The sequence below is a fragment of the Myzus persicae genome, unplaced genomic scaffold, assembly GCF_001856785.1.
Source record: "Myzus persicae strain clone G006 unplaced genomic scaffold, MPER_G0061.0, whole genome shotgun sequence".
In the NCBI taxonomy this organism is placed as follows: domain Eukaryota; kingdom Metazoa; phylum Arthropoda; class Insecta; order Hemiptera; family Aphididae; genus Myzus; species Myzus persicae.
The window spans coordinates 211,718-234,324 of NW_019103107.1; positions in this window are offsets into that span (position 1 = coordinate 211,718).

Consider the following 22,607-nt stretch of genomic DNA (forward strand, 5'->3'; position numbering starts at 1 on the left):
TAGTAGAGATATTAATATTCTACAGGCCGCAATTTTTAAATATTTTAATTTCAAATCTCATTATATGTTTTCAAAAATAATACAGTTTGAAGCTTTTTTCACAAATTATATTATAGGCACCATTATTTGAAATATAATAATAAATCTGAGTTCAATCCGGGCCCTTTAACTCAATGATCGTATTGTGGCATACATATAACATCGGTTCCTAAATTCGAAACCTTTACTATAACTATAAGTACTAGACTAGTCGACTAGGTATCTACCCATACTTTTCATTTTTTATTTATGCCGTGTGCAATATTGCCAATTTTGATTTCTCGTAATTTTCGTAGTAATTTTATTCCTCAATAGTATGCTATTCATCGCTGTAGTAATCGAGCCATACACAATAGTGTATATATATTTCCAGGCCACACGAAAGAATTCTTTCCCGGAAATATGTTTTTCCGCATTAACGGTCGGATTCGCTGACGTTATTACTTGGTTAATTTCGTGTTTTATATAAATAGTTACTTATAGGTGGGCATGTATAATAGGTTAATGAATAGTAAAAAGAAAACCTGTGATTTAATAACGTAAAGCAAAATATTGTGAAAACGGAGGTAGGCGTATAATTGCAGATGATAGGTAATTTGTAGAATGTTGAATAATTACATTCTTCGCTTCGTTTGGCCATAGGTATAGGCACTGACAAATCTAGACGTCTATTATTAATTCAAGTCTCTCGACTGAAAAATAATAACATAGGGAAACAAAATATCAACCTTCAACATAAATTTCAGATAAAATAGATATGTATCTATACTCTATAGGCTGTAGGTACACTAAAATCTGACTAGATACTACGTTAAAATGAAAAAAAATATATCAATAAATATACTCGAATATATAGACTCTTGCATCTTGGGTCTTGTAAGTGAATATAGACTAGACAATATACAATTGACACAATATTATTATTGATGAATGTTAAAAGATGTTATTTTAATGTTAATTCGTATATTATGTTTCATTTTTTTTTTTACTTTATTAATTGATTGATCTCACTTTATTGAATATACATGAATATGAATCCATGTAGGTATAGGTATAATTCGGTTTTTGAAATGAATTTCAACATTGGTACAAACTGATGCAAATCATGGTACAATTATAATGGAGTAAAAAAATGTGGAAAAGTTCAATTGTTATGAGTCTGTGTGTTGAGGGAACGTTTTAATTTTTAACTGATAAATACTTTGTTGCTTGGTCGCTTGGGCCTTGGGGTGTAATGAAAACTACAAACATAAGATTTTTCCTCTTTGGCTTTTTATCTTATCGATAATTTTAATCGCCAGGTGTTCCGGTTAGTTTGATGTAGTTTTCATGATTCACTGTATTCACACGGTTTTGCATTTTACTAGCTATTTGAAATGGTTTTACCTTAGTGGAACGAAGTAATGCATACAGAGTGCAACAAAGGTGGCAATACCTAAAAAAAAAAAAATTAACTTGAGGGACAATGTAATAAATGTTCAAGTTCACAAACAGTGCCTAATTTACTTAAATATTTTAAAGTTAACATGGAGACAAGTAATTGTGTTTTTGAATCACCGCCTTAGTCACACTGCAATAAAAAATATTATTGTGTAGCTGTCAAATTGTATGTATAATAAGTTGGTAAATATTTCGTTAAAAACACACTCTACTATTATTTCTTATTAAATACTATCTGTACAGTAGTTTAGTCAATTGAAGGACGTTCCCTAAATAACCTAACTATTTAATATAAAAACTAATATCCCACTCCAGACCCAATTCCTAACTATGGCGCTGTGTTGTTGTCTGGTGAATCGTACTGGATAAATATTGTGAAATAGGTATAATAAATTAATATTTATTTCAATTGTTATTTATTACAAAATATTTACAAGTACCTATATCAACTTATAGTAGAAAGGTAAATGTATACACAGATTCTATAAGACTTCAATAAGTTGAAAATATGAGTTCTACAACCCCCCTTCTAGTCCACACCGCACCAAAATATAAATGTAGTCTTAGCTGCCACCTATATGGATGTAACTATACAATTGAAACTACATCAATTTTCAAGTTAATAATAATAGTATATGCAGGTACCTAACGTCATAAATCATAACTCATCATGTATTATGTTTATAGATACATTATATTATACGCTGCACATTGTTCAATATACCTACCAAAAGCCGTGCTTGATAAACACTAAGCTATTACTTTACCTACATACCGCAGCCAAACAACTATTAAACGGATGTTGTACCTACGAACATATTATTTTCAGCAACCCTATTGTCATCATACGACGTCTACCCATCCCGAATACAAAAATAATGGTGCGTGTGTGTTATTCACAAAACATTATACATTGTAGATATATACGTACCTATAATACGTATATTTTGTATTTGCTGACTTCGATTTAACGACTTCGCCCGGGCATCACAATGTGTAATAATAATCATAACTTATAATAATGTACCTACATTATAATATGTCATACAACGCAATAAATCAATGAAATTTATATTGTATGTATTGACATTTTATTCACCAGAGCAATAATGTCGGTATAGTGTATCCTACCTGAGAAACGAGTAAGTTGTGTCCAAGTTACGATTTTACCACTAAACTTTGGTTCGGTCTCAAACGTGTACTTACGCAGGTACCAACATAAGATATACCATATACCACATAGTATACATATACCTACCTACTTCCATTGAAAGAAAATGTAACGCATTTTACAACGCAATGTGTATGCCTAAGATTACAGCAGTGCGTATAGTTGTAGGTAGGTACTTTCATTGTTTTGAAAAATGTATAAGAAAGACATTTTTCTAATTAAACACGAAATTAATCTTTATTTTATTGTAAGGTACCTATAGAATACATTATAAACATAATACAATGACGTTAAACAATAACCGCATTGTGTTGGACCTAAATAAGTAAGTACTATGATGGTACCTGTTTTATTTTCTATTGTTGTAGTACTTTTAGATAATATTAAATTAATTGGAAACATAATAATATATACTGCATAGGTAGAATTGTATATTGGTATTAACCTACTAATAAACAAATTTTCAATAACTGGTGATGATTTATATACGTTTAATTATTTAAGTTTAGGTGTAGAAATAAAAATAACCCGAGCTAATATTGCATGATCGATCACTATTATAATGTATAATATTTTCAGTTCATACCTCGAAGGCCGTTTATTACACGTCGAGATTAGGAGTGATAGATAGGAAATATGTACAACGGTTGACGGTTTTATACCACCTACGCCTTTTGTTTTTCCGGAAAACAAGTTTTGGAATGGCAAAAGTCCATCTATGAAACATTCAATTTAGGGCAGAGGACTTGTAGCTCTAAAAAATCACCAAATATTCACTAAAATGTACAAAATATGCATTTAAAAATTATTATGCATATTATAATGCATTAAAAAATTAAAGATTATTTGTATGAATATATTTTATTTACATTTTTATATCTGCGACCGACTTCCCCATGGCCCTTATTGATATCTTATACAATGAACAATATGTGAACAAAAATAAAATTAATAACCGAAAAATAAATCTAATCGCCAATCCTCAAGACGTGTCTCTAGGAAAAACATGCATGTGAGAACAGTCAACAACCATATTAATATGATCGATTTTTAAAATTATTTAAAATTCAAAATTATTTTAGTTGTATATTAATAATATTTAAATCAAATAAAAACGTCGACAACAAAAATATTGATAAAATGATAAATTATTGAAAATATGCATCTTAATGTATAAAATCGAAGAAATATGCACTAAAACCAAAAAAAAAAAATCGAAATATGCATTTATATGCAAAATAAAATTTCAAAACTATCTTTGTTTCAGCACGAAACGTAATTGTTTCTTACTCTGCTATTTTTGTGACAGTGCAAAACAAATACTCAAATGCTACCTGCCCTAGTTCAAATAATCAAATGCCATGACTGCTGATTAGTAATTGAATACAGAGGTGACCGTTAGCTAGGTGGTACTTCTGTATACAGTGTAAAAGTTACAAAATCTCTTAAGGTTACACTTTGTCTTCATATTATACCTATATGTTAATATGTTATGTGTCGTATACACGTTCATGGAGGTACCTTTGGCCCTTTTTCTCAGTACTTCCAAAATGTTGTAAACACAGTCGAAATGAAGGTACTTATCAAAACATCTATATGATGGAATCAATGAAATACCTATACTGAGCACAATATTGTAAGTGTCAATTATTTCAAATGTTTTTATTTTAGACTTGGATTTTTAGAAACTTATTATTTTTCAAATGATTGATCTACGTTTGCTACAAATTAATATTAATATTTTTTAATATTATTGTTTACAAAATAGAACCTCAGATAGGTAATAAAATCTAACAATTATTTTAAAAAATCAGATAAGTGTAAGTTAATAAACATTGATAATCAGCAAGTTTAATAAGAATAGTACTTATTATGTGGTAATTTAAACTGTCGTTGCAGTAAATATCACTTATATTCATAAATATATATTTACATGAAGTATACAAACACACATACAATTTGTTTTTGTAACAATAATTTTAATATTATTTATAATTTTACAATTTGAGTTTAAAAATATCTTAAATAAAATGCTGTTTTATAGTAACCGGCTATGTTAAGAGTACAGTATAATGTAGTACACCTTTAAATTTATAGTCTACTATAATGACAAGCATGTATACATGTATCCAAATTATATTTCCGAAACAAGAAAGGACCAGGCATAATTGAAGGACGACAATGGAAAATATACAATTTTCATTTACATTTTTTCAGGAATCCCGATTTTCAATTCTGAATGATATAAAAATTGTTGAAGAATTTTAAAATGACTAAAACATTGATTATAATTAAACAGTTTATACATTTTAGCAAATTGCAAAACATAACACTACACTAACATATTTTAGTTTTACGTGTTGAACTAAATAATTTAATGTATTTAGACTTTTCGGTGTACAACTTATTTTAAAACTTTTAAAATGTAGCTATTTATTTATTACCGTTGATTATTTTTTGAAGTAAATACTTTATAGGCGGCAGTAGATAAACACAGAACGTTAAACCCCACTCTCGCCTACTATTGTCTATATTATATATTATTTATATTTTGCTACCTATAATATGTTTCTTAGTTACCGAAGTATTATTTTTAAAAAATATCATCGGTGTACAGCCTGAATAAATATTTTACTTTGATCGGATTTATATAAAAAAAATGTTACATTTGTTTTTAAATATCGTTTAGTTACTAATCCGGACCACGGAAGACAGAAAACCTGGCCGTTTGTGTTGTCTTCATATTTCTACTATGAAAATATGAAGATTTATCAAAGGTTTATTTGTCTGGACCTCATTTAATAATTATTTTAATTCTCTAGTGAAATTATCAAGTATACCTATTTACGGTTATTTGTTTTTGAATTATAACAAAATATCAAAAATCGATTTAGGAAAAATAACTACTAAACTCCTAACTTAAAGATGAATGTCAGAATATCCGATGTCAAAAAAATTTTAACTTAGACACGTATAAAAATGAATGCGATTTTCCGATAAACGTTTTGATTGTTGTGAGAGGAAAAAGTCAATGATAAATCTTGTATTCAATTTTTAAATCGTAGATTTAAGAAGAAAATATTTTATACATTTTTAACTCATAATAATATGCATATTGTCGTGACTTTTATACATTTCATCAAAATTCTAACTTTAAACTATTATGGAAAAATATTTGGATATTTTTTAATCGGTATAATATTAACAACTGAGTAATTTTGTATTCAATTTTCTAACTTTATGACCTACAAAAATATCGACATACCTAATAATAGAAAATAGAAAAAAATACACAAAATCGAAAATGTCGTGATATGTCTAAAATATCATAATCTAGGTACACTAAAAAACAAATAACGATTTTGTCAAAAACTGGTAGGTACCTATTAAAAATTATAAAAATGCCCGTTATTCCTAACTTAATTAACAGTTTATTACTCAACCAAACAAACCATTTCCACCGTTTCTGGTTCAGTATTCACTTCTGGCGTGTGACTGAATTCACAGGTTTATTATGAAAGAATATTTAAATCCATCAAAACATTAAAATTATTAAAAACAAAAATCATTGTTAATTTATAATTTCATTGATAATGATGTATAAGCAGCTTCTTCCAAATGTTATGAGACAATATAGTTACAACTTACAACGCACTAGCTCTTGTATGGATTTTTGCCTTTTAATTATAAATCATAAAAATCAATGATGAGTTAAAATACTACCATTAAACATTGTTTAAAAGTGACAGTCTTGACCAGATACCTATCAGTTGTGGTATAGATTTAGTATAATAGTATCTATAATATACGTCGTATCAGTCCACGCCATCACATGCGTAAACAGCAAAGAAATTATTACGATTGACAACTGCAATATTACAGTACCACAAATGTATATCTATACTAATCACCTAATGGCTATTTCTCAAAAACGACAAAATGTATGAACTTTAAAGTTTCAAAAGTGTTTCTTCTAACGCATTAGATGTGCATCAAGAAGGCGTTCTATATACAAATTCACATTTTAAAGATAAGTAGGTAGTACGTATTTGTATGTTATGAGGCCCTTTTTTACAGGGAGATTTCATAAGTATAGTGAGCGTTTCTACATGGTTAGGATGTAAAGTTTTTAAATTTGTTTAACCATCTTAATTAATTCTTCGTAAATTTATTACTTGTGCATGTTGACTAAACTGAACTTTTATTCAGTTATAAAATTAATTTAGTTAGCTATTTCAGTTGGTAACTAATAATCTACTTAACCAAATACTCGAAGAAATCGTATCCGTTCAATTTATTATAACGCTAAGTATATAAACATACTTTTTTCATATTGTCATAATAGATAATATGAACTATAGAGCTTGGTACAAATATATGTAAAAAATAAAAAATTGTACGCTAAGAAATCGTGTCAGCTTAATTTATTCTAACGATAAGTAGGTATAAGGTATAATATAACCAGTAATAATCATTAGTAAACATCATTAGTTTCATCATCAACACTAAATTCTAATGTTCAACTATTCAAAACCATAAGTGATAGCTATTATATCGATAACATTTTTTTAAATTCAGAACAGGTAAGTAATCTATATTGTAACTTGTAAGTAGCTAAATTATGAATAAACAGTGGTAAAATATGAAATGATAAGAAAATATATTCTAGTAAGAGATTTATTTATTCATTATTTTTTTTAGTTTGAATAATTTGTATAAATATTTACTATTTACATTTTCAGAGAAAAAAAATGGAATCATCTATCTACCTATCTTAAAAACTAAACTGAAGAGATGAAACGGAAAAGAAAACAAAATGAACAATATTACGATGAAGATAGAAATAAATATGAAAATTAAATTATAGAAATAAAAAAAAATGAAAGAAACTAATGTTCAGAAATAGAAAAAAGAAAATTGCAAAGATAAAAACAAAACTTAATTATTGAATACGAATATTCTGCACACATCGCTTTCAAATGCGAATTTCAAATACGTGATCAAGTTTCAATTCTCTATAGACAACATAGTTATCTCGCAGCAGCAAGGACCAGCACGTCTTTTGTTCTGCGCGATGGTGGAGACATCCTGACTGCGAAGGAGATAGAGGAAGGAGTGAGGCAGGCGGACAAGGGAAGGTGACGCGATCCTTCCGGTAAACTTCTGCCCTCCACTTGTATCAACTCCATATACGGCTAGCCATCGTTGTGTTGTAAGCTGCAGCACGACCATCGTCCTTACACATAATATAAACCCGGCGTTCGTCCGAGGAAACGGTATTCTGTGGTCCGGTAGTGGTATTCTTTCTGCACATTATCATAATAATTGTAAAAAGATGTAATAATTATTGTTCAATAATAAATTATGCGGGCCGGAGTCGAAGTAATGCGTAAGTAGTTCCGTCCCCGGTTCTCAGTTCAAAAAGAATATTAATGTATATGTAATAAATATGTTATATATATATATATCTTAAACATTTACATATATTGTATACATACATATTTTTTAAATCTTATACATCTCATTATAAGATTTAATACATATACATAATAGGTTTTATCACAAGTTATTATTTACATAATCATATTGTCTATAAAAAAATGAAACTTGATCAAGTAATTGACGTTCACATTCGAAAGCGATATATTCAGAATATTCGTATTCAATAACTAAGTTTTCTTTTTCTCCGTGCAATTTTCTTTTTTCCGTTTTCTGTTTTTAAATGAATTTCTTTAATTTTTTTTAAATTTTTTTACTTCAATTTCATTTTCATATTATTCTCTTGATATCATAATGTTGTTCATTCTTCATTCTACGCCGTTCCATTTCTTCAATTTTGTCTTTAAGATAGATAGGTAGCTGATTCCATTTTTTTAATAACTGTAAATAGTAAATATTCATTCAAATTAATTAAATGAATTAATAAACAAATAAATCTTACACTAGAATATCTCTTATTACATATTTTACAACTGTTTATACATAATTTGAATAAATATATACTTTAAAAAAAAAAATCTCTCGTTATATCGAATTTAGTTTATAGTATAAATCATATGAATTCATGGTCTTATTAATTTATTTGTATTATATTTACAATTATTTATCTATAATTACATAAATATATAAAGATATCAAGTTTTATATACGCATATATATTAAATTACATTATAAACTTTATATATAATTTTTTTTTTTTTATTAAGTACCTAGGTATTGTAATTTAAAATAGTAATAATATTGATAAATTAACAATTATACGTCATTAACAACAAATATTATATTCATGGTATTTAGTTCTCAAGTAATTACTTACATAATTTATTTCAGATATAAATATAATATAAATACAATATAATATGTTGTAATGTAGTTTATTATAAGTTAGAACATAATATAATCGTATTCATACTATAAAAATAAATACAAAACATAGATACCTATTTTAATCAAAAAACCTTAGACGTAATTATTCCTATGTATTATCAGACCATTTTTAAAATAAATTATAAAAACTTTATAAATGAAATAGAATATTTTAATTTGTAGGTAGATATTATAATTTATAATAGTAATAATAATAATATAACATATTTACTTCCGAAAATTAGGCAATACTTGAAACAATTAAATTAGCAAATTCACTTAAAACAAATAACTTTTTGATTATCATCGATTCCCTCAGCGTCCTGACAGCACTAAAAACCCCATGGCCCAGAAAAGAGATCACTCAAATTATCCAACCCGAACTAATCAACACCCAAAAAACCTTCAAATTTATATGGGTTCCTTCCCATGGAGGAGAATAAAAGGTAACGAAATGGCCGATGAAGCTACCTTCTCGTTTCTAAAGTTCTACTCAACAGCACCATCGACAAAATATCATCCTATGATATTTTCACGTCCGTCAAAAACAAAATCCCGTTGTCATGGCAACACCACTGGGACTCCATTCCAACTACCAACAAACTTAAGTCCATAAAAAGTTCTGTGAAATAGTGGTATACACCCCTGGACCTCAGCCGACGTCAATAAATTGCGATCACTCGTATAAGAATCGGCCATACTTTCATAACACACTCCTTCCTAATCAGCAAAGATCATCCACCCACATGTAACATGTGTTAAACTCGCATCATTATTAAACACATGCTCCAAGAATGCCCCACATACGATCCGGTATGGAAGTCTCTCAACTTTCCGCAGCACATAAAGGACAAACTCTAAATATTATCAAGTTCATCACTACATGCAACCTCATCAACAAATTGTGATTAAGCCAATCTACCTGGTAAACACAAGGTTAATTTTAATAACTTAACTGAAGATGTGTATTTTTTTTTTCAATTGTATATGTATATAAATATCAAATCTGTTTTTGTTTAAAATAATATTACGTACGATGATATTTTAGGCTTAAATAAGTTTGTACGTACTCACGTGCCTAACATAGCTGCAATATAGATTACCTACTTATGTTTTGTATTTAAAATAATAATACCTATAATAGCTATTAATACTTACATTTTTTTTTTTTTTGGCTTTGAGTAGTTAGAACTTAGTGATGACTCCTTTAATGTTCGTGTTCCTGTGTCTTTAATAATTGTCTGTGTCCAGTGTTCACGATGAAACTGCAGATGATGTTTTGAAAAATTATTACTGGTGATAGGTATTATACTTTATAGTTTATACTTATCATTAGAATAAATTAAACTACAATGATTTCTTCGGGTACTATTTTTTTATTTTTTGTATATATTAGTACTGACCTCTAATTCATATTATTTTTCATGAATTATGATAATATGAAAAAAAATATGATTTAACTTAGGGTTATAATAAATTAAACAGATAAGATTTCTTCGAGTGTTGTTTCTTTTTTATTTTACATAATATATTTGTACCAATCTCCAAAGTTCATATTATGATTTATGTTATTTTTTAAAAAATAGAAAAAAAAATGTATTGATTAGTATAGTTATAGTATAACATTTTGATTATATTATTATTATAGAGATATTAAAAGTAATATTTGACAAAAAAATTATCAATTATTTTTGATAAATAAATATATGTATAAATATTTGTTATACATGTATATAAATTTAAAAAAAAAATGTAACTTCAGTAACGACCATTATATAATCTTTCGATTACATAAATATTAAATATTATATAGTATTTACTACCTAGTCTTAAAAATAGTATTTTGTGAAAAAAATCATTAATTAATTTTCGCTAACTGTATTATATGTATGTTTTTTAATATTAAATTGATATCTAAAATACAACCTTTTAATTGCATCATTATTGTATGATGTTAAAAGTAATAGCAAGAAAAAACATTTGCTTATAGCTAGAGAATCTACATGGTTTTAAAAAAGTACTATACTAACACCAATAGCTAACATGCGGTTTTAGACGTCGGATGTAAATCCACTCTACGTGTTTTAGTTACAAGTTCTGAGTTGTAATATTATTCGTAGCTGTGTATTCTTTTTAGTAACATGGTGTACACCTACTTATTAAAGCTTACTCATCCTATCAGTTTTTTTTTCAAAAAATAATGTCATATTCATTCAATAGTGATGAACTAGAGGAGGGTCATTGGCTGAAAGTGATGGATGTATAAAACAAATATTTTTAATCGTTTTTATTTGTTATATTTAGTAATAATAAAAATAGTTGAAATACAATATTTTCGTTTTTTGTATTATACCGTGATGGTTCAGTCGTTCAGTATCATACTGTATCGAACTTCGTATGGTATCTTAAATTATCAGGAATTGAACACAGGTTAGGCACACAATAAATGATTAATTTTCAAATTACTTAATTACTACCTATTAACCTATCACTAAGAGTATTTTTTGTTGTTTAGGTACCTACGTTAAAATATACCGACAACTATACAGTAACATAGACATAAGTGAAATAGCGTGTACCTAATACACAGTAGACTGTATATAATGGTCTAGTAAAAATAAAGTTAAATCACTTCAGAGTAAAATTTTAAATTATTTTTTTTACTTTTAATTAAATGCAATATATACATATATTCTACTAGTTATTCAGTAAACATAAATTGATATAATTTTGGCAGGATAAATAATAATATCATGGAAACATTCAATGATGTTGAGCTAGTAAAAACCCGAACACAAATAAAAATAATTATTTCAAAATAAATAAAAAGGTAAATTGAACAATAAAACATTTTGAGAATAAAATAAAATTTTTTTTTTACATAGTTGTTCATATTATGAAACTATAGAAAAGATGATCAAGATTGAAAAACATCGATATCGAAGTAGTGAATAATATGATTTCAGTAAAATGAGTTTATGGTTGCGTAAATATAAAATCCTCTTCTAATGATATTAAGAGAACTGATTATTGGACGTTATCGCATTTCAAAACCAAAAACATTCAAAATGTTGATATTGAAGATAGTTAATATAATATATAATATATATTTCTTAGCATTTACTTGAATACAACTACTAACTATAAAGTGATGTCAAATTACCGGTAGTTTATTTTAATGTTACTTGGATAAATTACCGTTAATATTGAGACATTTTTAAGAAATGCCCCCTTAAACTGACGAAATCTCCTTGTAAAAAAAGTGCTCAGAACATGCAAATACAATAAATACATACTACTAAGATGGCCTACCACAGACATTTTGTTTTAGAAAAACGGAAATCTTATGTTTTTTTGTAAAGTATTCATATGTACAGTGTGTTTTTACTGTGATGACCTCCAAAGATTTTTTTTAATTGTTTTCTATTTTCAAAATCTGGATTGATTGAAATTATTTTTAGAATATAGTTTAATCGTAAAAATAAAAGAAAGTTCAAGCCTCTTTGCACCGCCTACATACATTTTATTATTTAATAACACTATTTTAGAGTATTAGTAGAGTAACAAGTAACAACTAGCTACTGGTAGTTAACTATACTAAAGGGTTTTTGTAAATACATACCACATTATACGCACTAGACTTATTTTTAGCGTATCATAATATTAAACAGTATTTTTTCTCTATTTGGACACCATGCAAAGAGGCTCAAAATATATCTAAACCGATACGGAGTAGTCAATCAAGACTGATGATTTCGATGGAAATAACTTGTCTCGACTATCAGTTACAAATATAATAAATATAGCTAGTATTATAATTTTATCTATTATAAGGTAATATTATACTTTATAATTAATAATATACTAAATACAATAAACGAAATCATTGAAATCTCCTATCAATTGATATCTATAATTTTATATTTTAAAAGCTCGTCAAATTGTCATAGTTCATAAAGAAGATAGAAATCGTGAGAAATGATTTTCTAATAATAGCTACGCAACTTTAATGTACTAGGTATACGTGCTATGATACGTTTAAATATTATATTTATTTAATCATTTAATTTACATTTCTGATTTCTCACATCCTTTTTATCATCCTTTTTATCAATATTGAATTTAATCACTACTATCTTTATATATTAAATTACGTATACTTATTAAATAGTTAATAGATTTATTACCAATTTAGTGTAGTGAATCTTGTTCTTAACATTTTATCACGTTTATAAATGTATAGTTTACACCAAGACTGATTTTTTTTGTTTTTTGTTTAAATTACAATAAAATAGTATTTATGTATCTAACTATTAAATTATTATACAGATTTTTATAAAAGATCCTGTATAACGCTTCATGACTTTTCAATAACAATATTGAGTTAACAATTAGCACTACTATCTTATTTGCTATACCAATATTTCTTGGTATTTGAATCTACCTACTAATTGGTGTCTAGTGATATCTAATTTTTAGAAGAGCTGTATGAATGGACTAACTAAAGAAAATCTCAATTTACCCAAAAACCGTGAAGTGAATACCAACACAAAATGGAAAAACAAGCCGTTCAAAGAGCTCTGATTTAAAACAATTGAGGTTGCACCTGAAGTATCCAAATTATGATCCTTTACTTTATGTCTGTGTGTGAAAAATCTTTTGTATTGTGCGTTAAAGTAGGTAATTACCCATTTAAAATATTATTCTCAGTAAATTTATACACCACACTACACACACAATAATACATCTCATACAATATTTTATTATATTTTGTTAGCGCTGTATGTTTATATAGGTAGTCTGGAAGTTATGACTTTAAATATTAAACATACTATACATTGTCTGATTGACATAATGCTTTCTTTTTTTATAATTAAATTATTTTTATAGGTAAATTTCAAACAGACATAATTTTAAATTACTTACAACCAGTTTAAAAACGTTTAGAAATTCGGTATGGTACATGATTTGACATGGTTAAGTGTTGCCATCCTATCTATACCTGAATCAAATAATTTAAAAATAGAACTCATGATAAATCACAATTTACCTTTAAATTTTAATCAATCATGTTTTAACAGCTATGGACGATTAGACTAGTATACATAATCGAGGTAATTATTTCCAATAATATACATTTTAATATGAAGTGAATTTCAAGTCCCAATGATAAAAAAAATATATCAATTGAAAGCGTGTAGCAAATAAAACACAGAAAGAGAAAATTACGTTAAAACAATAAAAAGTTAAATATATATTTAAAAACAATTTATAAAAACAATTTTCAGGTAAAATATTGATTATTAGGTACTATCCATTAACCGAAAATAAATTAGAATGATAGGTAAGTACATACTTATACAATTAAATAGTATATTATAATATTGGCAATAACGCATTATAGGTCATACTATACCTATGACTTAAAAATTTCAAAAGTCACATCGGAAGTAATGATATGAGATTAATATCAAAATAATTTACTGCCATCTTGTTGACTGTTCCTATTATTTGACGCGAAAGTTGTCGAAATTTCCAGTGTCTAGTTTAGAGAGTGAAACATTAGCATAATCAGCGCGCGACATGATCAGTGGCGTGATTAGGACGCGATAATGCTGGAGGATAATATAAATTACCTTATTCACTCGCACTAGCGTAGACATATAGCCCTTGTCACTAGATAATGTTGATATGTGGGTATATAACAGCACACGTTAGTTATTATGGACAGTTATAATTGTATTAAATGTATATAAATATATTATAAAATAGATGAGTTATTTTAAATAAAGTTTAAATACATGTTCCATGGTAGGTATATAATATACTATTTTGTGGATTGAATGGTTTGTCGTTGTATAGTGTCAAAGCCAATGTTAAATTTTCTTCGTAAAAGATATTTACTCTTTTTAGTTTTTACCCATTATAATGGTCCAGCTCCATATTTTTACTCACGTCTTGGGTTAGGTTAGGTTAGGCTAACTTTTTAATGTCTCATATCTCTGTGTTCGACTGTACACCACTAAGTACTAAACCTATATATAAATTACGGAATAAACGAACCACTTGTTGGAATAATGCGAATGATTTCCAATAGGTAAAAAGAACCCATCATCCTTTTGCTAATAATAATTATTTTATTTAAAGTAATAATTCCTTTCAGAGTTTGACTTTAATACGGACTTTAATATGATAATATGTTTGTAAGTGTTATTAAAATTGTCAATTATTTATTCGAATTATTCTAATAATATGTTAATAATAAATATGACAGTAATATCTGTGTACACTTCTTAATGATTGACTGTACAATTTATTATTTTCTGAAACAATCTATTATTTTCCGTATTTTTGAATTATATGCAAATAAATAAAGTCCTTATATTATGTGCAAAAAGGATTTTTCCCTGATTTAATTTGACATTATTGTGCGTCCATATGCTTATTGCGTATCGTTTAGTACATAAGTAATTTATTCAATTGACAATAATTATTGTTCAATACAGGTAGTATTTATACGAATCGTGCGGTTATTAGACACAATTATTTTGATCAGCTATAGTATAATATTTACCGGTGAAAAAATTGACACACTTGAGTTTGAGACGTTTGAGTACAAAGACGAAATAATTCTGATTTTAAATCCCTTCGCAATACTGTACCACTCACACTGGACAGTGAATGGGGTAAATTCAAACAGGTGCTGTGCCTGTATCACATTATGATAAAAGTATAAGAAATGTACTCCAACACAAGCTTTGTACAAAACTATTGAAATTAAAAACAATAAATGGGTACAATGGTACATAATATTATTATGTTTTATGCGCTGGTACTCACAATAATATGGATACTGCTAGCATGAAGACGCTTAAGACGCACCACGGAAACTATAATTGTATTTAACTTTGTTGATCAATCAAAACCATGACGAAGGTACATATATGTACAATGTACAAATACACAAAGTACCTAATATTGTGGTTTAGTATTTAATTACTATAACACGTCAACACAGTATTTAGATTGGTAAGCTATGTATCGTAAACTTGTGGATTGACGAAGTGTTATTGATTTTCACACGGTATTTTAAATATTATAAATATAAATATGCCAGTGTGTGTTTCTGGTGTCCATAGTAATCGAAAAAGAATGAAAATTATTTTTGTTCACATTATCGGCGACCACGGTATTATAATATTATGTATTATTACCTACATCGCTTCGAAACATCATCTTTTATTGTTGCGTCAACGCCTTTTAGAATCCTCAAGTCGTCTCCAGCTGAGGGATGCGATTTTCGAGTTTCACCATTGTATAATTCGATATTATACATTATAATTAATAAACAGTCTATGTAGGTACATCGATTCGAATGAAAACACATGACATTACAATACACGATTGTCAATAGGGCATACGACGCCTGCGGACGGACCGTGCGGTCGTGTACCCGTATCTGATACCACCTATACCGTACATGTATACGCGCCGACGTAATATGTACAGGGTGGTACATTTATCGTAAGACACTAATTATTTCTAAAAACTATTGATGTCACATTAATCTTATATAATGTCAAGCCATTAAAAAACAACATTTTATTATTTCTTAGCGATATAATTTCTTTTATTATTTTTTAAAGACAATAACATGCACTTTTAATGGTATTTATCCAAAGCAGAATATTTTTTGGAGAACTTTAAGAGTACTGCTTTGGGGTAGCTTATGGTAGTTACAGGTACCTATTTAAAGTTTTAGACGATGTGCGGCGTAATAGACCAACGTTTGCGAGGTACTTTTGTGCACTCCACACCGCTCGACTAAACTTTCAATATCTATAAGACTTTAAGGTCTAAGCCCTTTATGTATGGTTCAGTAACACGCGATTTGTATATAGATTGCCACTAACCTAACCTAACCACAAACTATCTGATTATGGTAGAACATTGTTTATTAATTCATAAGCAGCTTATTCATAAACTCTGTACCTAGTCACACTAAGACACGCAGCATACAGTGATTTCATTCCTAAAATATTTGCAAAAATTGTAACAAAGTTAGTGTATTTTTATAGGATATTAATATGAAAATAAATAATATAAAAATTAAAACTAAAACGTGACATGGTGTTATTGTCAAGTGAGTGGTGACGGGTTTGTGTGGTGCAGAAATCTCTATTTAATCTCGTCATAACTCATAGCAGACATAGTTAAAAGAAACAAAATAGTATAAAAATTAAACTCCCCAATGAATTGATGAACTCAATTATTCACTCACTAATCACGATCAGTGTTGTTTAATAATTATTTCTACTAAAGTGCCACCTATATAATAAAATCAGAAAACATCGACTTGTTTTTTTGTTAGTAGCTGTCACACTTCATTGTACCTACCTGTGCAAAAACATAGTGCCTAATTAAATAATACAATTATTTAAAAAAAATTACGATCTGAAATCGGTTCTTCATTTTTTAGTAGCTAATATCACCATTGTAATTGGTATTAAACGGTGAATTAGCATTAAGGATAATTCAATTAACCTTTTCTAAAAATGATTATATAGGTGCCTATACTGAGGTATATAAATATTTAAGTCCATACAAAACACGCGGTTATACAACGGGTAATAACAAATAGAATAAAAATATTTATGACATTTAAGATGATTACTTTTTACATACGAAAGTGACCTTTCCGTAATTTTCTAATTGGTTACCTTATCCTTTCTTAGTGTGTCTCTGAAGTATTAAATGAAACTACACAGACCAAATTTCGTACTCATAGTGATTCTAGCAAGGCGATGACGAATCAGTCACAACATGTTCTTTTATAATTAATATAGTCTATAGATTAGAACATTATTTATAAAAGAAAAGATTATGTGTTTTATACTTTTATGTATAAATACGAATATATGACCAGTATTTTCGGTGTAACTATAGGTACCCATATAATATACCTATACACAGGGTTATGAGTGGGAAAAAATTCCAGAGGGGACTAATGTCTTCATATAGTTGTAAGCTTTTCATATATAATTTCATATATAATGTTTTATGTATAAAATCCTAATTTGTTAAAGGGGAAGTTTTTTAACCACCATTAGAGGTAGGGGGACTGAGTCCTCTTGCGTGCCCCCCATTTTAACCCCTGCCTATAGATATCGAATGTAGTTTTATCAATGTACATATCATTATTATCTGTAGTGAATGCAAGGGTACCAGTGACGTATCGACTCTGCCAGACTAAAACTAACCTCCTACCTCAGTAATGCAAAAATAGCTATCAGTAATTATAAAACAAAATCTCAATAGTACCTAAGTACCTGTTGTGGGTAATCAAAATTCAAACATTTTCCGAAATGGGCGATACAGTGAAAAGTTCGGGGAACTCTGCCCTAATATCAAAGATTCAAATAGCTGTAACAACCCAATATTAAACTGATTCTGCTGGACAATGATTTTCCTATGTTGAGCGTAGGTATGTGTCAATGAGATAGAGAAAACAAATACCAGTGACCTGCCGTTCTAACTTAACCTTTCTTGATTAGTATACATACACAGTATGCGCGAGGCAAAATAGGGTCTGTGTGACGTGTTACTGACCGTCGATTAATATTTGACACGATTGGCTTGTGATCGACACCATCATCGTTCAAACTTCAAAAAACAGGTAGTTGACAACGTAATATTATTATTTGCCGAACTCGAACACGAACGATTTGCAGTTGTTGGGTGTGCATTGCGATTTTACGCATTTCTTAGTGCTGTCGACGAATTGCGAGTTATATAGGTTGCAGGTACCTACTGAGGCAATATATGACAATGATAATATAATATTTTGCCCACAATAACTTTGGACGTTTATACGCTGACGGGATACTGTATAATATATTATAACACTATGTTTATAGACGAATGGGGCCAATATATGAGTTGGCCGATATGATCGACAACCACTCACCAGTGACCAATGATCATAATATTATATTATAATAATAGACATAGTACAATCTACCCACAGCATATCACTACTATTATAATCATACCTATTATTGGAGTAATATATTATTAGTTCGCGGGTTTCATGTAGGCGTAGTGTGTGTCAAATATGATCGTATCGAGTCTTACAACACAATATATAGGTAAATGGTGTCGACTTTTCCGAAAAATCTGAGTGATATATGAGATGTGAAATTTACTATTATAATATTCGAAAACAGGAGTCTGAAATGTATAACATACTACATAGATATTAGGTACACACTTGCCACTGTCAATTTATTACATATACTCGTAATGTGTGTATCGATTTTGTCGGTGTTCTTATTGATACCCGATGTACCCAATGTGCAATATTAAATTAATTTGATATGTATATAATATTTCACCGCAACATGTAATATCACTAAATTTGTTATTTTAATATACTCGTAATATACATATTGCTGCGATTGTTAATGCTTGTACTTTTTGACATTCAGAGATCTTTACACATCTGTTGCCACTTAATACCTCAACAATATTATAAAATACTATATATTTAATTTTTTGAACATAATATGTTATATTTCATTTGCGACCTAATTTTAATGTATCGGCGATAAATAGTAACGAACTTTCCACAGTGGGTAGGTAATATCCGATAAAACATTAAAAAACCACGCCATTGCCCATTCACGAGGAATATAATATTATTTATTATAGTTGAGGAACCGTCAGGAATTCAAAACGCGGAATTGTAGCTTTACGAAGAAACGGCCACGAGCAAGAATATTATTTAGGGTATCGTGTTTAAGTCTTTTGGGGGTTTATCGACGTACGACGTGTAGTTTTTTATTTTCATCAAGACATTTTTTTATTTGGAATGATCGATGGTACTCCCAATATTTTATTTAAATCGGTGTCCAGGGAAATGAATGATCGACTTACCAGGACGAAATCTTCCGGTTTCTGCTATGCGTTATAATTTATTTTGAGTTGAGTCAAAAATAAATTTATTTGATTGATTATAATGCACAATAAAATATGTCCAAATCGACATATCTAATGAGTGATAGTCACCAAATAATAAAGACTATAGCTCTACACTGAGTTGTTTTAATTTTTAATCGATATTAACTTAATTTGTAATATTAGTATATTCTATTTAATATTAGTATATTTTATTATATTAGTATATGTGAACAATAATTACACAAACAATGGTTGTCATTTCTTTTCTTATATACTCTGAAATAGTATAGGTACACTTTTAACATACAAAATTCGAATGGCAGCTTCTGCAAAAAGTTTAAATTTTACGCTCGAGTGGTAAATAGTTTACCTACCTTATATTAATTTATTGCACTTTAATGTAACGCCTGCTTAGTGACTCTAAATTAATATTATTAATTCCTCTTTATGCCTATTGGGACTAGAGAGTGTTGAAAAATGAAAAGTTCAATATAAAAAGACAACTCTTTTCTGTTCTTTGGTCTTCAATATTACATAATATGTTTAAAGTTCATGTAGTTAATAATAATCAGAATTGGAATTATCAGAATCAAAATTTCTATTGAATGAAACAATTATCGCTGAATTACTTTGAATGAAGTTCATATTTTATATGAACCTTTTTTCTTTGAGTGTAGTTTGGATTCTAAGTTCATATACATACATATATTTAATATAAGTAGATACGTTTAAAAAATAACTGTCAAACATTTGTTTTAGTTATGAGTACTTATGACTATATTAACTATTATAATACATGTAGTATATACTATATGTTAATGATTTTGGTTTCATTAAATAAACAAATAACGTACTTATCTATTTGATGTGACTTCATGTTGATATATAATTAAGGATTATGGTAATTAACAACTATAGTAAAATTAAGTTGATGATATATTTTAACATCAAACAATTTGTGTATCCAAGTTTAACATTAATTTAAAATTTACTTTTATCTTTATCCTATTACCATTATACAGTCAATGATTTCGACACACTAACTTTGTTTTGGAGTTGCAAAAGGTTGGGTGATGTAAACTCTCCGATTTTAATGATCTGTAAACTCTCCCAATGGTAAACGTCAGGTCTACTTAAGTACTACATAGGTACATACCTACATGTAAACTTTGCCGAGTCTGTAATAACTTCATTTATACATCATAAATTTATGTTTAAAATACTATTAACATACATTTTTTTTTTAAATTTAATATAGGTAGGTACATTTGAATCCCATTAAAAAATTAAATTATTTAAATTAATAGTAAATAAAATAATAATAATTTAAATAAATTTCAAATTGAATTAACATTTTTATTTAATTTTTTTTATTATATCAATATACAGAATTAAAAAACCTAAAGTGTCAATTTTTTGGTCTGTATAGTTTTTAATTTATATGACATAATTTTAAAACCACCCGTGAGAGTGCCATTGGGAGAACTAACCACACTCATTGTTCCTCATTGGAATTCTTACACCCCGAAAAATGTTAAAGAAATAAAAAATAGAAATAATACGTTATTTTAATATTAATGATAATAATAATTGAATGAGTTTAAATCTTATATCTTTTAGCTTTTTATTTCCTTATATTATGAGTATTGTAAATCTTAATTTAAAGTGTAATTCACTACCTAATCAACTTGAACGAAACAAGTTTATTTGTATACTTATGAGCTGATTCATAATTTAAAATATAAATTTTCCAAGATCTGATAATATATCAATAATTGTTGAGATATTAAACTCGTCATATTATCATAGATATCGTATTGTTCAGAAGCAGGTATACGTTCCCTGTGCTAAAGAGCAGTCATTTAAAATTAAAACTGTATTTTTCTATTTTAAAAATTAAAAAAAACACGGTTTTCACAAATACGGTTGGGAAGGGTGCTGACGCACGCTGCTAATCGTCGTTTATGGTATGTATTATTATAATAAGTTGTGAATAATCGTGAATGGTAAAAGAGTATTTGAAAGAAAATCGTAATTTTTTCCGGGACGATGATCGTCGAAAGAAGACAGTAATTGTAACAAAACCCGTCCGAGTTGATGTCCCTATTGACAGGGGACGCGCACACCGCGAGTTTCGGTGCGCGTCCGATGAACCGGCACAGGTTACTTGACGCGTGCGGTCGTCAACCGATTGCGGCTTTCCCCGTCGACCGTGTTGTTTTGTTGCGGGCGCACCACAGGCTACAGCTGACGCCGTTGTCGCCACAGACTTAAGAAAAAATAAACGAACTATGAGGTTACTACCGTGCAGCTGGATCATCAGCAAAAGTAATAATGTAAACACATATTATTATTATTGTTTTGGTTCCTTGCTCTCAAAATTGTCATAGTTACTTACGTATTCTCAAAATCAATTTTTAATTTTTAATTTGTTTTTTTTTATTTGCAGTTATACAAATGATGTCGTTTATGTGCAACAACTATAATAATAATAATGTTTGCGGGGGACGAGGTGACCGAGTGGTCTGACTCTTCCGCTGCGACTCAGCCGGTCGCGGTTCGATCCTCGGCCACCGGGCGGCATTTTTCTCCGGAAACAAGTCGCGGTGACCGGAGAGCAAGTGCTGCCATC